The sequence below is a fragment of the Chionomys nivalis genome, chromosome 6, assembly GCF_950005125.1.
Source record: "Chionomys nivalis chromosome 6, mChiNiv1.1, whole genome shotgun sequence".
Lineage (NCBI taxonomy): Eukaryota > Metazoa > Chordata > Mammalia > Rodentia > Cricetidae > Chionomys > Chionomys nivalis.
Genome location: NC_080091.1, coordinates 57677913 through 57692361, shown reverse-complemented (window position 1 = coordinate 57692361; position 14449 = coordinate 57677913).

The following is a 14449-nucleotide window of genomic DNA, read 5'->3' as shown; positions in this document are numbered from 1 at the left end:
TACATGTGTACTGTATCTTTGTCAACGTCAGTGGCACCACCCTGAATCATACTTCTAAACACACGGGGCTCTAGAGGACCTTCAAGACCCAGTCTAAAGCAGTGCTAAGGTAGCCAGAGAGTCCCAAACCGATGCATACTGTCTGTGACAACTTCTAGAAGAGACCCCGTGAGAATGAACAAAAGGCCCACTCTTGAAAGAGCATGTCTTCAACAGATGTCTCTGGCACTGAAATCATCAGTGTTCTACATCCACACACTCCCTTTCTAAGGCAGAGTCCATTCCTCTGACCTAATCACTTAATTAATTAATCCATTAATTGATGATAGTGTTGGGAGCCTAAGCCCTTGTTCATAGCAGACAAGTGCCCTACCACTGAAGACACCTACAGATCTCTCAGGCTTCCGGGCCCCCCGACCCCCTCCAGTGCTGAGAACCGAACCCAGAACCTCACACATGTTGGACAAAAACTCTACCACCAAAGCCAAACCTTGGATGCCCTCCCAGTAACCCTCTTATCCATACCCTTCCCCGTTTCCATAGTTACTGGGGGCTTGCTAGTCCTAGTGCTAAGACTAACACTTCAGTTGACGCCTTGTTCTGTAATCCTAAACCTGGATGGATTCTTCTAATGTCTGCTTCAGGTTCAGGGACAGAAGCAGTATGACACATAAAGTAAGTTGAAAGCAGAGACGAGCCAGGTCTCTAAGTGAGTGACAAAAAGTGAGAAAGAAGAGAGAAGAAACAGATAGAAGTGTCCTATGAAAACCAAGACCGAGTAAGATATCTGCATTTCAGATAAACAAGCACTTTTGAACAGGTCCCACATAATGCTTGGAAGATAGCTTTACTAAGAATTTCCTGTGATTCTTTTGAAACTCACTTTCACTGGGCAATTCTTTTATTTTTGCTTGCGTGCTTTTCTTGCTTTCTTTTGCCCTGTATTTTTACTTACTAAAGCCGACAACTCTGAGCGAGGAAGGACAGATGGGCTTCGCCCACAGTCACCTGCCACGGCTCCCAGGAAGGATCGATGGGGACTCACTTCGTGTATCCAGCCATTTAAATTTCTCCAGAGAGGATTTGATTTTCCTTAGGATAACATCCTTTACAAGAAAATTACAGCAGGACTGTAAACTACATTTTACATTTCCTTAAAAAAAAAACTTTTGGCTTTCAAGGGACCAAGGCTGAAAACGGAGATTGAAACAGTGTAACACTACCAGGGGGACAGTTACATGGAGATTTTCCCATAAACAAAGCTCCCCTCTATCCAGGTCTCCCTTTCCCTATGCGCTTGTCTACCCCTCGGCTTTCCTTTGCCTGCTCTCAGTCTCTCTCAGCCTGGGATCCACAGTTGGCACCGGCTTTAGGGCAGACCCAGGTCACCTTGGGCCAAGTTTCTAAGGATTTTCCTTGATTAAGTGGAGCCTAAAGTATCAACCTGTTGCCGGTCTCGGCACAGATTTCCTCAATGAGACTCTTGTGTGCCTGACAATGTGACTTCTGTTTGCTCAGTCACCACCATAGATATTTGTGCCGCTCTGCACGAAGTGCTACCAACGTTTGCTTGCTGCCACTGCTTCTCCTCAGTAACCAAGAAAAGCAAAAAAACAAAGTACAACTAAGTGCTTATTCAGAAAGAAATCTCAGATTGTTCCTTAAACCTGCTCCAGGCAGCAGATACAGACTTTTGAATGATGTGGAAAGTACTTGGCTCGTATACAAAACCCAAGCGGGTCTGCCATGATGGCAAAGTAGAAAGAGGAGCCCCACAGTCAAATACATTTCTGTGTGACTGAGTGTGGTGCTGCCTCTGGCTTCTGGAGGGTGGAGACGTCTCAGAAGGGAGACTATTATCTGTGCGCTCACGGTGGCTTACAGGCAGGGGGCGAAGACACAGATTTGCTTCAAGGACTGTCCTCAATTGTTGGCTGATTGATTGAAAAAGGCAAATGTGGCCTCCCATCCCTGCCAAGTGTTTGCTTCTGGCCGGGCTTTCTCAGGGTGTCTGGAGTGTGGATGGTCTGTGACTTCACCTGCTGCTTTCTGGGGACAAAAGCTGGCGTCTTGCAGCCGCCGTCACTCGCTGTCCCGGCTGTCCTGGGTGTATAAACCCTGCCGCCCCCATCTGCCCAGCCACCTGCCTCCTCGTCTTTAAATATCTTCCTTCGACCCCACCCACCGGCCTCCAACTGCTGCTCTCCCAAGCTGCCCTGAAAATGCCTGCAGCTCCTTTCTCTCGACAGAGGCAAGCATGCCTTTGACCCGAGTCAGCCTGTTACTCACTGACTTTGTCACTTAGCAGCTCAGTAACCTCTGGCCCCAGCAGTCTGAACGACACTCTAAACTTTAGCGTTCTTGCCACGTGCTGAGCCTGTTTTCCGCACCGGACATACCTAGTTTTGTTTTAGCCCCCTGTGAAAGCTAGAAGAATCACAATTACCCTCCTTGTTTCACAGGCAAAAGAGCTGAGCCTGGGGAGCCAAGGAACCTGAAGAAGGTCAAATAGCTCCTTAATGGTAGAACTAAGATTGGGACCGGAACTCAAAGGGTCAAGCTGCAGATCCAGATTCCAACTCCCCACCCTCCCACCCTGCCCTGCAGCCTGCCCAGATGGGGTTTCTCTGTGTAGCCCCTAGCTGGCCTGGACCTCGTTGCGTAGTCCAGGCTGACCTTAAACTCAGAGATCAGCCTGCTTCTGCTGAGATGAGAGGTGTGCACCACCCCTGCCCAGCTTCTGTAACCCAAACCCAAGGCTAGACAGCTTCGTTATTTAACACACAATGGCCCAACAAATGCATGTTGTGTACTTGGCATGATAGGAGGCGGAGAATCACAGAGACAAAGGATTTCCCTGTGATGAAGTCAGATCTAGGTGGGAAGCTGTATTTAGCCCGATGAAGCCCTTGTTCTCCTACCCCTCCCTCCCACCTTCCGTATGGAAGGCTGACAGTTGGACTGAGACAGAGAACAGAAGCTCTAAGAAGCAGCAAAAGGCTGGGTCCAGCACCACTAAACATATTTGCTTCTAACTGAACTTCCAAGAGCCTATAACACCAGGCTCAGTGGGCAATGGAAGTCTCCAGAAAAGGTTTACTAGGCAGTCTCTTCAAATTTATTTGACCATAAAACTTTAAACAAAACAAAACTTAAAAAAAATACACCATATACCTAGTAATTACTCTTTTTGAAGTAGCATTTTGCATGGTATAAACTCAGAACCATTTGCAGAATATAAACTGGACAGCATTTAAGGGTGACATGTGCTGGTGACACTTGCTGATAAGAATATAGGGGAAGGGACATCTGTTGCTACTGTAACTGCTTAGGAGTTCTCAGGGAGTAACAAAGTTTCCGGAGTTTCTGCCAGCTCTAAGCAGTACAGTACCCAGGAACTAACAGCTTCATGAATGACCTGAATTGGTGTTTGTTACTCTGTCCGAACTTTGTGAATTTGGGGTTTCTTAATGTTGGCTTCTAATGTGAGGAGGAGTATTTCACAAGGTAGCTGGTTGTTAAAAGCCAGTAAAAGAGAACTCAGGGCACCCACCTGAGAACAGGTAGGTGCCTAACAGGTCAGTAATAACCATTAGCTGGTGTTTACTACTGCATTAACATAGGCTGTTTAGTTCAGTCCTCCCCACAATTGAAAACACTCTTATAGAAGACTAGGAGAGGTCCTTATGCGGTCCTTCCCAGCAAATGGTTAGGGCTTGCCTGTGTGAACAATGGCACTTCCCAGAGGGGACTGTTAAGCCTTAAGGTAGCTGCTACCTACCTCTCTTAAGTCACTTGCTAGCTGAAGCTGGTGCCATCTTGTTAGTAGTGGCCCTGTCGAGCGACCACTGGAGAGAAGTCAGCTTGTGTGGGAGTGGATGGTCTTTCAGAGGACAGCAGATGCCAACTGACATCTGACTGAAGCCTCATGGAAGACCCAGAGGGACAGTTTTCCAGCCAGAGTTGTTCCCAGCTTCCGGGTCTGGAGGGGTGACCATTGATCTACGCAACTAAGTTTTGGACTGATTTACTAGCAGAAGTCAGGAACGCAGCTGCTATTATATTTTCTCCTTTTGTAAATGAGGAAATAAAACCCTTAAGAGCGGTGGACCCCCTTAAGCTCACAAACTCACTCAGGGCTTAGAGAGGTCTTCTCTCCTCATGGTCTGAAATTCTGCCCCCGAAATCTGCCTTGGTCTCCAAAATTCTATTTCTGGCCTTATCTATCCATTGTGGCAATATGCTAACACAGAAAGGTTTTGAGCCTGTCCACATTTTACCTCTGACAAACTTCAGCTCCGAAGGGAGTAATATCATCTACCTGTTTGGAGATGACATAATTCAGTATATTAAAAGTGCAGGCAGATTCTAGGCACTGGCTGTTTGGAAGTTCTCTTTCCTCCCAAGTTTCCCTACCAGGGGCCTCACTGGGCTGGCGATGGAAACAAAAGGTCAACCCAGCCAACAATCTGTCATTCCTACCCCAAAGGGAATTAGCTCACAGGATCTAGTCCTAGCTGGCAGGAGGTTGAGGGGGCAGACTCTTTGCTTGAAGAGCAAGGGACAGGAAGATATCATTTCTGAGTATGTGTTAGACTGGGAGCAGGCAGGCTTGGCTAGGTGCCCCAGAGAGCTTTTCTAATAGCATTTGAGAGCCCAGAGAGAGCAGGCAGCTGACCTAGCAGGGTTAAAAGAGGGACCTCTCTTTTGAAGGCTACCCAACCATATCCCATCCACAAGGATAAAGGTGCTAAGCACCCTCCACATACTCTGCTGTTTCAGGTTTAGCCAGGAGCAACCAAGCAAAGAGTGCAATAAATTTTGTGGTTTGAATTGAAAAAGCTGCCTGTTGTCTTATGTTTTGAATGCTCGTTCCTTGGCTCTGACTCTCTGTTGGGAGATGGTGAAACCTTTAGGAGGTGGAGCCTAGCTGGTGGAAATAGGTCATTAGGGGTAGGCCTTGAACGTTATATACCCTCCTTGTTCTCGGTTTCTGGTCTCTTGTGATGTGGAAAGCCTTCTGCCTCACTCTTGCTACCATGACGTGGGCTGTTCTTCCCTGCCTTGCAATGATGATGATGGACTGAGGCCCCCCGAAATCCTGAGTCAGAAGAGAAACCCCCTTCCCTTAGGTTGCTTCTGTCAGGCATTGTCATGGTAACACGAAGTAAACAATGCAGTAATCCTCTGCTGTTGAATAATCTTTTTGTACATTGTAAATATGTGGTACTCTCGTTTGTTAATAAAGAACTAACTGCCTTATAGCTGGGCTGGAAGAGATTGGGCAGGAGAGCCAGACTAGGAAAGAAGAAGGGCAGAGTCTCAGGAGTCCTGAGGAGATGTACAGAAAGAAGCAGGAGATGAACATGCCATGCTGAAAGCAGGTACCACCACATGGCAGAAGGTAGGGTTAATTTAAATTATAAGAGCTAGTTAGTAATAAGCATAAGCTATGGGCTGAGCATTTATAACTTTTAAGTCTCTGTGTGATTATTTGGTACTGACGGATAGGACAGAAGAGCCTGCATATAATCCTCCAGTTTTTTTTTTAATTATTTAAACTCATTTAGAGACACATCTTTAGCCCCAGCATCAGTACTTCAGACATCCATGTAAATCAAAATTAAAGTGTGCTGCTCTAGTCACAAAACAGAAGCAAGATTCAGCCTAGAATTCAAAACCAACGTTTTCATTGCTGTTTTTGATTTAAACTGATTGGTTTTGGTTTGAAAACTGAAACACCGTACTTCTTCCAGGATTTTCCTAATTAACATCGACCATCTATACCTAGCTTGAATTTCTCATGCTAAAACTTATTCTGACACACTATTCACCTTAGCACTTTGCTAACCACGCTTTCTTGAACACCTACTATGTGCTAAGCACTGGCTGTTAAGGAATTGGCAACGGATAAATTGCAAGCATCCTTGATCTTAAGAAGGCTTGTTTGCTGTGCAGTGGTGGGGCACGCCTTTAATCCCAGCACTTGGGAGGCAGAGGAAGGCGGATCTCTGTGAGTTCGAGACCAGGCTGGTCTACAAGAGCAAGTTCCAGGACAGGCTCCAAAGCCACATAGAAACCCTGTCTCGAAAAACCAAAAAAAAAAAAAAAAAAAAAAAAAAAAAAAAAGGCAAAAGGCTTGTTTGGAGGTGGAGGAAAGGTGGCTCTGAGTTTTGGAACAAGGATAAATGAAATTACATATTAATCTAAGAGGTGATGTGGAAAAGACTAGAGATAGGGTTTGTCTAGGGACAACCCTCTGGAGAGATGGCACTTCTCTGAGTCCCAAGAGACGTGAAGAAGTGAGCATAAAGTCCTGTTGTATTGTTGGAAATAAGTCTCTGCTTCTCCTGTCACAGTTTGATGCTTCTGTCGTGGACGAAATTGTCAAGCATGTATGTTTCATCTTCTGTTTCCTTTGGGTGCACTATACATGCCTTTGCAGAGTTCCACAGGTTTTTAATAAATGCTTGTTGAATATTCTGGTTTCTTTTTTGTTTGTTTGTTTTTTTGTTTTGTTTTGTTTTTTGGGTTTTGTTTGTTTGTTTGTTTTTTGTTTTTCAAGACAGGGTTTCTCTGTGGTTTTGGAGCCTGTCCTGGAACTAGCTCTTGTAGACCAGGCTGGTCTCAAACTCACAGAGATTTGCCTGCCTCTGCCTCCCAAGTGCTGGGATTAAAGGTGTGCGCCACCACCGCCTGGCAGAACATTCCGGTTAAAGTCATTTTCTCATATTGCCCTTTTTAGGCAAGAAATGAAGGGGAAACTCCAGTAGATGAGTATTCTGTCCAGTAGCCTAAACGACTTAGACTTGTACACGCCAACACGTACGTAGCTGGATAATCTAACATTCTGGGTTAATATTCTTAGCCTTCCATAAACATCACATCTAAAAATATTTGTGATTGTCCTGACTTTTCTAAATTCCAAACAGGAAGTCTCTATAGTCTCTAAGCTGTGTTTTTTCACCTCCAAATCCCAGACTGGAGTATACCATTATTTTTAGCAATTATGATCTTTGGGGCCATGTGCTCTGACATCCTTTGAAAATGATGCCTATGTAGAGACATCTTGTTATTCTTAATAATATTCTGTGTGACCTAATAAGAAGGTTTCTTGAATCCATAGGGACAGAACAACCCGTGGCTCATTACTTGTCCTTCTTTGATTTTTGAGAAAAAAAAAAAAAAAAGATGCTTCACAGCTCACAGCTCCGCTTTCCAATTTCCTTTGGAACAGGATTCTTGTTTTCTGTCTCAATGAAACCTTGACCTTGCTTGGTCTCTGGGCTTTTCATTAGGAGATATAAATTGTGCTTATTTTATTTGCTCTGACTTTACTTTTGAAGAGAGAGATTGAAACTGAAAAGAAGTTAAAATAATGCAGAAGATCCTCAGGGCTCCAAGGAAAATGGCATTTTGAAAATTGAATAGGAAGTCAGGGCCAGAAGACGGTGGCTGCCGCTGAGTTAATACGACATATGGGAACTGGAGACAAGGGGCAACATCTTAACGAAGCCGGGGGGTCTGGGAAGGCAGAGAGTGCAATTCCTGAAAGATAACTGGAATCAGCTGTAAGTGGGTAAGAAAAGTGACTCCATGAGCTCGGTCAGATGGGGGAACAAAGGCAGCCAGCAGGCCTTATGATGACACACGTGTATCGTGATTCATGGCTGGCTTGCAGTCTTCTAGTCTCTCCTCCATGCATTCCTCCATCAGCAGTTTTCAAACGTGTTTCTGGGGCTGCTCTGGTCCTCATTTGGGGAGGCAGGCATCCCAGCTAGCCAGGCTCATCAACACTTCAGGACGTTAGACACAGTCAAAAGCGCTGTCTTCATTCAACCACAGTGTGTACAACAGGAGCCAAGTGTGCGGAGGAGGAAAAGCAACCTAGATCAAACTGTTTGTCTTTATAAGCCTTATTTCCTTTAATTAATGCAGTAGTAATAATACAGACCTTAAATGATGCCTGGGAAGGTAACAATAAACAAATGAGAGCGGACTCACTTTTAACTATTTATGTGTGTGGTTTCTAATCCTGATGACAGTCCTATGATAGAGGGGTCGTGGATCGCAAAGGAGAAGAGTACAGAGATCCAAGTCATTTGTACACAGCTACTTAATGTAGGAGGGGCACCAGAGATTCCCTCACCACTTGGAAATAAGCCCATCACTCCTGATGATGTTTATGGTGTTGACTGATGGAGAGCCTGGGGGAGGGGTGCATTTGTGCCTCCATTGCCATCTCTGGGGGATATAATAAATATGGCAGCCAAATGAAGCACTTTGCTTAAGTCATCCAAACATAGCAATAGTTCGTTACAAGGCACTAGAATCCAAAGCTATACTTTCTATTCTTTAAAATTATCAATTACGTTAACCGACCATTTTGATATTCAGAGAAATGTAGAGAGCCAATGGCTATTTGGAGGGGAGAAAAAACTAGAAGAGAGATGACAGAATTTATTTATAAGGAAATTAAAATGTGCTGTTGGTTGCATGCAACATCAAAAGCATGTAATGAAACAAAGGACTGTGGGTAATGGATCAGTTCTGCATGGGCAGCCAAGGCTAAGGATAGAACACGACTTCAACCTCTGACTGACACTTACTTGTTATTTGGGAATAAAGGTATTACTAAACTCACCAGGCTTATTTCCTCATCTATACACAGGAACAAAACCAATGCCTAGCATACAGAATTAGACGACTGTTCAAGCCATTAGTATATACAAACATCCAGCACATGGCACGCACGGCTTAATATGCTATGTGATGTATAGGACTTTAGGAAACCCAGCTAAGCAAGGTGTTTCTAGCTGCCAGCAGGGGAGAGCAGAGCTGCTATAAGCAAGCACATGATGGTCTTTTCGTTCATCTGACAGGAAGTGAAGTGATGCAGCAGAGCCGTCAAGAACGTGGGCCCGCAATCCAGCTGTCAGGGTTCTAAACTGGTCCCATGGTGACGTCATTTATCTCATTGCTCTTTTCACACAGTTCTTACTATCTTTAAACCCACGCAGTATTAATGTGGCTAGGCATTCACTCTTCACAGAGGACGCACGGCTGATGTAAGTGGCAGAACTGGGCTATGAGCCCACATCTAGTTACACCTAGCCCTGCGTCTTTCTTCATTATTTTATTTGCCTCCCAGGAAGTGGAGTAAAAAGGGAAGCATTATGGGATTAAGTACCTCTCTATGCAGTAGTCAAACTGCACGCGCACACTCATGCCTGTGTGTGTGTGCGTGTGTGCACGCACGTGTGCATTTGCTTCAAATTTTTTCAGTTAAGGCCGGGCGGTGGTGGCGCACGCCTTTAATCCCAGCACTCGGGAGGCAGAGGCAGGCGGATCTCTGTGAGTTCGAGACCAGCCTGGTCTACAGAGCTAGTTCCAGGACAGGCTCCAAAGCCACAGAGAAACCCTGTCTCGAAAAACCAAAAAAAAAAAAAAAAAAAAAAAAAAAAAAAAAAAAAAAAAAAAAAAAAAAAAATTTTTTCAGTTAATAGCTTTACTGATAGAGACCAGGAGTCTGCAGTGGAAGACAGATACCATGCAACCAGAACCCAGATATGAAAATCTTCATTCATGACAGGGTTTGGGTGCTGTAATTTAGAAGCAAAAATGTCAAGAATAAAAAAAAAAATCTCAAGGTGCACCTTTCCCAGTTTATCCCTCAGCTCTCCAATTCAACCAAGGGGCCAATTGGCCCCCTACGAATACCACAGAACTTTCCAGTACATTCTGGAAAAATCTAGCCAAAAGGGCAGAGAAGAGAAGCATAGGCTTACTAAGTTTCTTTCGGGCTCCCTGCCTGCTCTCCACCCTACTCCTAACTCACTTTAATTCCTCCTGAGGGAGCCCATGGGTATTTGCTGATTTGCTTGGCCACAGTCACGGGTACTTTTTAGAAAAACAAAGTCAAGAAGAGCCGTAAGGCTCCTGTGACTTGGACCATGGGCCAATAGTTGTTTTATTAAGTGCTGATTCCCCCTGTGAAGCTGAGTTAATGGAGGTGGGGAAAGAAGTTGGGCTCAAACAAGGAACCATTCAGACGGGGTATTCAAAATATAAGGTAACAGAGAGTTTCTGTAGCAAGTCCTTCTGGGCCATGTTCACCGTCAGTCAACAGAGAAGTCTGCATCCATGCAGTCAAGCAATCCAGAGACCCAGCGAACGGAGAAAGATGGTTGCTCCTGGCGTCCCCTCCCAGCAGTCCCCTGAGATGCACAGTTCCCTGCATTCTGTCGAACTCCATTTTTAAGACTCTAGCCTTACCTAGAATTGTATTGATTAGTCACAGATTGTGTTGCTGGTGTTGCTTGTCTTCCCTTGCTTTCCAAAAAGGATCATAGGGACTTGAAAGTAAGATGCTAATCAGAAAATAAAGGCTGGAACTTTCTGAAATACCGAACAAATTATGAACTGGAAGGAATGCTGAAAGCCGCATAAATCATGGATTTCAAAACAAAGCAACAGCTAATGACAAACGCTTGCAGCAATAAAATGGAGATACACGGGTCCTAGAATTCCAGGCTAGAGAGATGCTGAGCATCTCTGTGCACGGGTGTGAGTGTGCACAGATGCATGTGTGTGTGTGTGTTAAAATGAATAACCATCTCTACCAGAAAGAGATGGTCTGCAGCTCAGTATCCAGGGAAAATGCAAAATGAGGATAATGACTGAAGAGCCAAACCCAGGTGAAACTGACCAGACTGCCTGTGCAGAGCACATCAGCTCTATGGACTGTGACAGATTTGCTCCTACAGGCATACATTTGAGATACTGTCAAGACCCTCTTCCAGATGAGAGAGAGAGAGAGAGAGAGAGAGAGAGAGAGAGAGAGAGAGAGAGAGAGAGAGAGAGAGAGAGAGAGGAGAACAAGCAGCTGTGTTCCCAGTAACTTGCAGGGACACAATGACAGGATAAATACTGAACTGTCCAGCGGGGGAGGGACAGGGAATAGTTCATCCTGCTAGACTGACTTAAGAATAAGCCCTGTCCACAAGACTGGGAGATAGAAGCCAGCAGGAACAGGGATGCTAAGGGGTCTTCTCTTGGGACACTAGAAAAATTTGACCAGCAAGAGGAGAAAAGGGCCAGCAGGGAGACACCAGCCAATATACAGCCTGCATATGTGCGGTGACCAAAGCTTGCCAGGTGCAAATCTGCACCGAAAGCTGAGGAGTCTGAGAGATGTGGGCATGTCCTCATATGCTGGGGCTCACCATATAGACACTCTGAAGAACTCGAACTGCAAAAGGATAGATGGGTGCATTCAGACTGGATGAAGCTCCGCTAACCTCATGGAGGAGAGGAGAAAGCCAGCCCTCTTAGATACTCGTGGACTCACATCTCGAGCCCTTCAAATTCTACCAGTCTTCTTTCCTTTCCTTTCCTTTCCTTTCCTTTCCTTTCCTTTCCTTTCCTTTCCTTTCCTTTCCTTTCCTTTCCTTTCCTTGCCTTGCCTTGCCTTGCCTTGCCTTGCCTTGCCTTGCCTTGCCTTGCCTTGCCTTGCCTTGCCTTTCTTTTCTTTTCTTTTCTTTTCTTTTCTTCCCTCCCTCCCTCCCTCTCTCCCTTCTTCCTTCCTTCCTTCCTTCCTTCCTTCCTTCCTTCCTTCCTTCCTTCCTTCTTTCCTTCCTTCCATTTTCTCTGTTTATTGTCTTTTCATTTTTGTTTTTTCTTCTTAGACAGCATCTCCTATAATAACCTGGGTTGACCTGAAACTCACTATGTTGCTCAGACTGGTTTCAAACTCACGACAATGTTTTCTTCAGCTATACTCATGCTAGGAATATGGACGTGTGCCATTGTGTCTGACTTGTTAGTTAGTGTTTTCGTAGTCATGCCTCTCAACACTCCTATGACGTAGCCACTAATATGATCCATCTATGATACACAGACGTTCAGCTGCTGGCCAAGTCACAACAGCTAGAACCAGGCAGTACTGGACCTAAACAGCAGCTCTGTTTACCACAAGGTTCCCTTAGCAACCCGGTAGAAGGACTGAGGTCTTGAACTCTATGACTTAGGAAACTCCCCAAGTCTCTGTGATGACAAAGGACACAGGAAAGGAACCAAGTCGAATTACACAGCTGCTAATCATACTGATCTAATGACTGCAGCAAAGGGGTTTATTCTCATGATGCTCGGTAAACACACACTGATGTAGCACAAGTGACAGCTTGGGAGTCAGGAAAAGAGCCATGTACGGGGCTTTACTTTGGTCACCAAGATGGGTGCATATACCTCTCTTGTCCCTATGCCTCTGCAGCTCTGAACAGGAAATGATACTTGAAAACATACTCAGTCGATGTGTGCTGAATCCTGGCATGCCTTTCCCCTACTCAGGATCTGTCACTAAACAAATTGAGGTTGCATTCAGCCAGTTTTTTTTTTTTTCACTAAACCACTTTTACTGCATACATCCTAATTCTGAGAAAACTGGATGTCTCTGCATGGCAGCCATGACAACCCTCTCTTAAACACAACATAAGACTAACCAGACCACTCTGTGCCTGATATTCTAGATGAAGTAGCTGACCATAGAGAGGAGCGGGCTAACGCTTTTCTTCATGCCAGTCTTGGGAACTACATGCCCATAGGCTCCTAGAAAGTCTACAGTTAGGGCTGACCCAAGGGTCACGCAGATGAGTACCGCAGAGCTGTTAGGAGTCTCAGTCTCCCTTCAGAGCCACAGAGGTTGGGGGGGCAAACTCCTTTGAGCACCCATTTCTTCCAGTTTTTATTGGTTTACCCTAGACTTCTTGTTTTTTTCTTTCTGTTCTTAGGGGGTAGCATGACTGTTGAGAACAATCTATTTCCAATTTATTTGTGTTTGTCCTTGATTATTTTAACTTAATAAGCATTTTTACAGAGGTTTAGGCTTATAGAGAAACTGAGCAGCAACTAGTTTTCCCATTCCCAATGTCTTTCTCCCTATTTTCCTCTCACTACCAATGATTTTACTGATGTCTAATTGCTTCATCTGATGACATATTACTGACATATTACTATGAACTAAAATCCTTTGCTTATATTAAGTTTACTCTTCATGTTGAACATTCCATGGTTTTTGACAAATGCATGTATATGGCATATGTCATGTATACACCATTGTGTCACTGCTGGCTTTCCTTGTCAATCAGACAGTCTCCAATCACCTGGGAGCCAAGTCTCAGTGAGGGACTGTCCACATTAGGTTGGCCTACACTGGCATGTCTGTGTGGGATTATCTTCATAAATCATTCAGGAAGGCTCAGTCCACTAGGGGCAGCAGTAACATTCCCTAGGCATGGGGTCTTGAACTGCATAAGACTGGAAAAATTGAGCTGAGCACAGGCATGTACAAGAGTATACATTCATTCATTTTCTCTTACTCTTGAGACGCTCTTGGAAGTACTGCAATCGGCTGTTTGAAGTTCTTTCCTTGACTTCCCCGAATGATGGACTCTAGCCTGGAACTGTAAGGTGAAATAAACTCCCTTTCCCAGTAAGTTGTATTTGTCAGAGTATTTTATCACAGCCACAAAAGCAAGGCGAGGATACCATTACAGTATTTAAACAAAACAGTTTCCCTGGGCTGAAAATTCTCTATGTTCTTATGTTCCTCCCCTCTCCCAGGAAAAAAAGATATATCTCTACTCATTCCCTTGTGTTGCCTTTCCCAGACTGCCCTGGAATTAACACCATAGACCATGTCGTTTTTATCACTTAGCTTAAAGCAATGAAGTTTTCCTCATGTCTTTTAAACAAACATGTTAGCTTATATTGTGTGTCAAGATAAAGACTCAGGGCTGAGGGTTTATTTTGGTGGCAGAGTACTTGCCTAGCATGCACTGTCTGGGTTCAATCCCCAGCTTCATAGCCAACAGAACAAAAGAGAGTAACTTCATCAGTGTCTGACGTCTCGCTTCTGTTCCCACCACACAGCCCTGCACTCTTAAATTCGGTTTTCTTTCACCTTAGAGACATTCTCAACCTTTTTTAAAATTTTGGTATCAATAACTTCATTTATATTCTATGCCTCTTTTGTGTGACAGATGTTTACTTAGTATCTGAAATATTCAACCATTGTGATTCATTGTTTAGGTCAACTGTAGGCTTCAGTTATCATTACTGCCTTTTAATTCCCACTGTTTCTTGTATTCCATATCATACTTTAATGGAGTCTTGAATCTGGTGATGAGTTTTCTAGGGTTTTCTTTGGGGCTAGTGAGCAGAGCTATAACAAATGGGACCAGAAATGCCTTAAAGGTTGACATTCCCGTTGGAGGTAAGGCCAGGCTTCAACATCCTGTGACCACCTCTGGAGAATCCCTTTACTCTCAATTTACTGAAAACTGTCCCTACTGCCCTGATTCGGAGACATTTAGCGAGCATGCACCAAGGTAGAAGCATTCAATGCTTCAAGTCTGAAGTAGTTCTTGGGACCTGTATCTTGGTTGCTGGG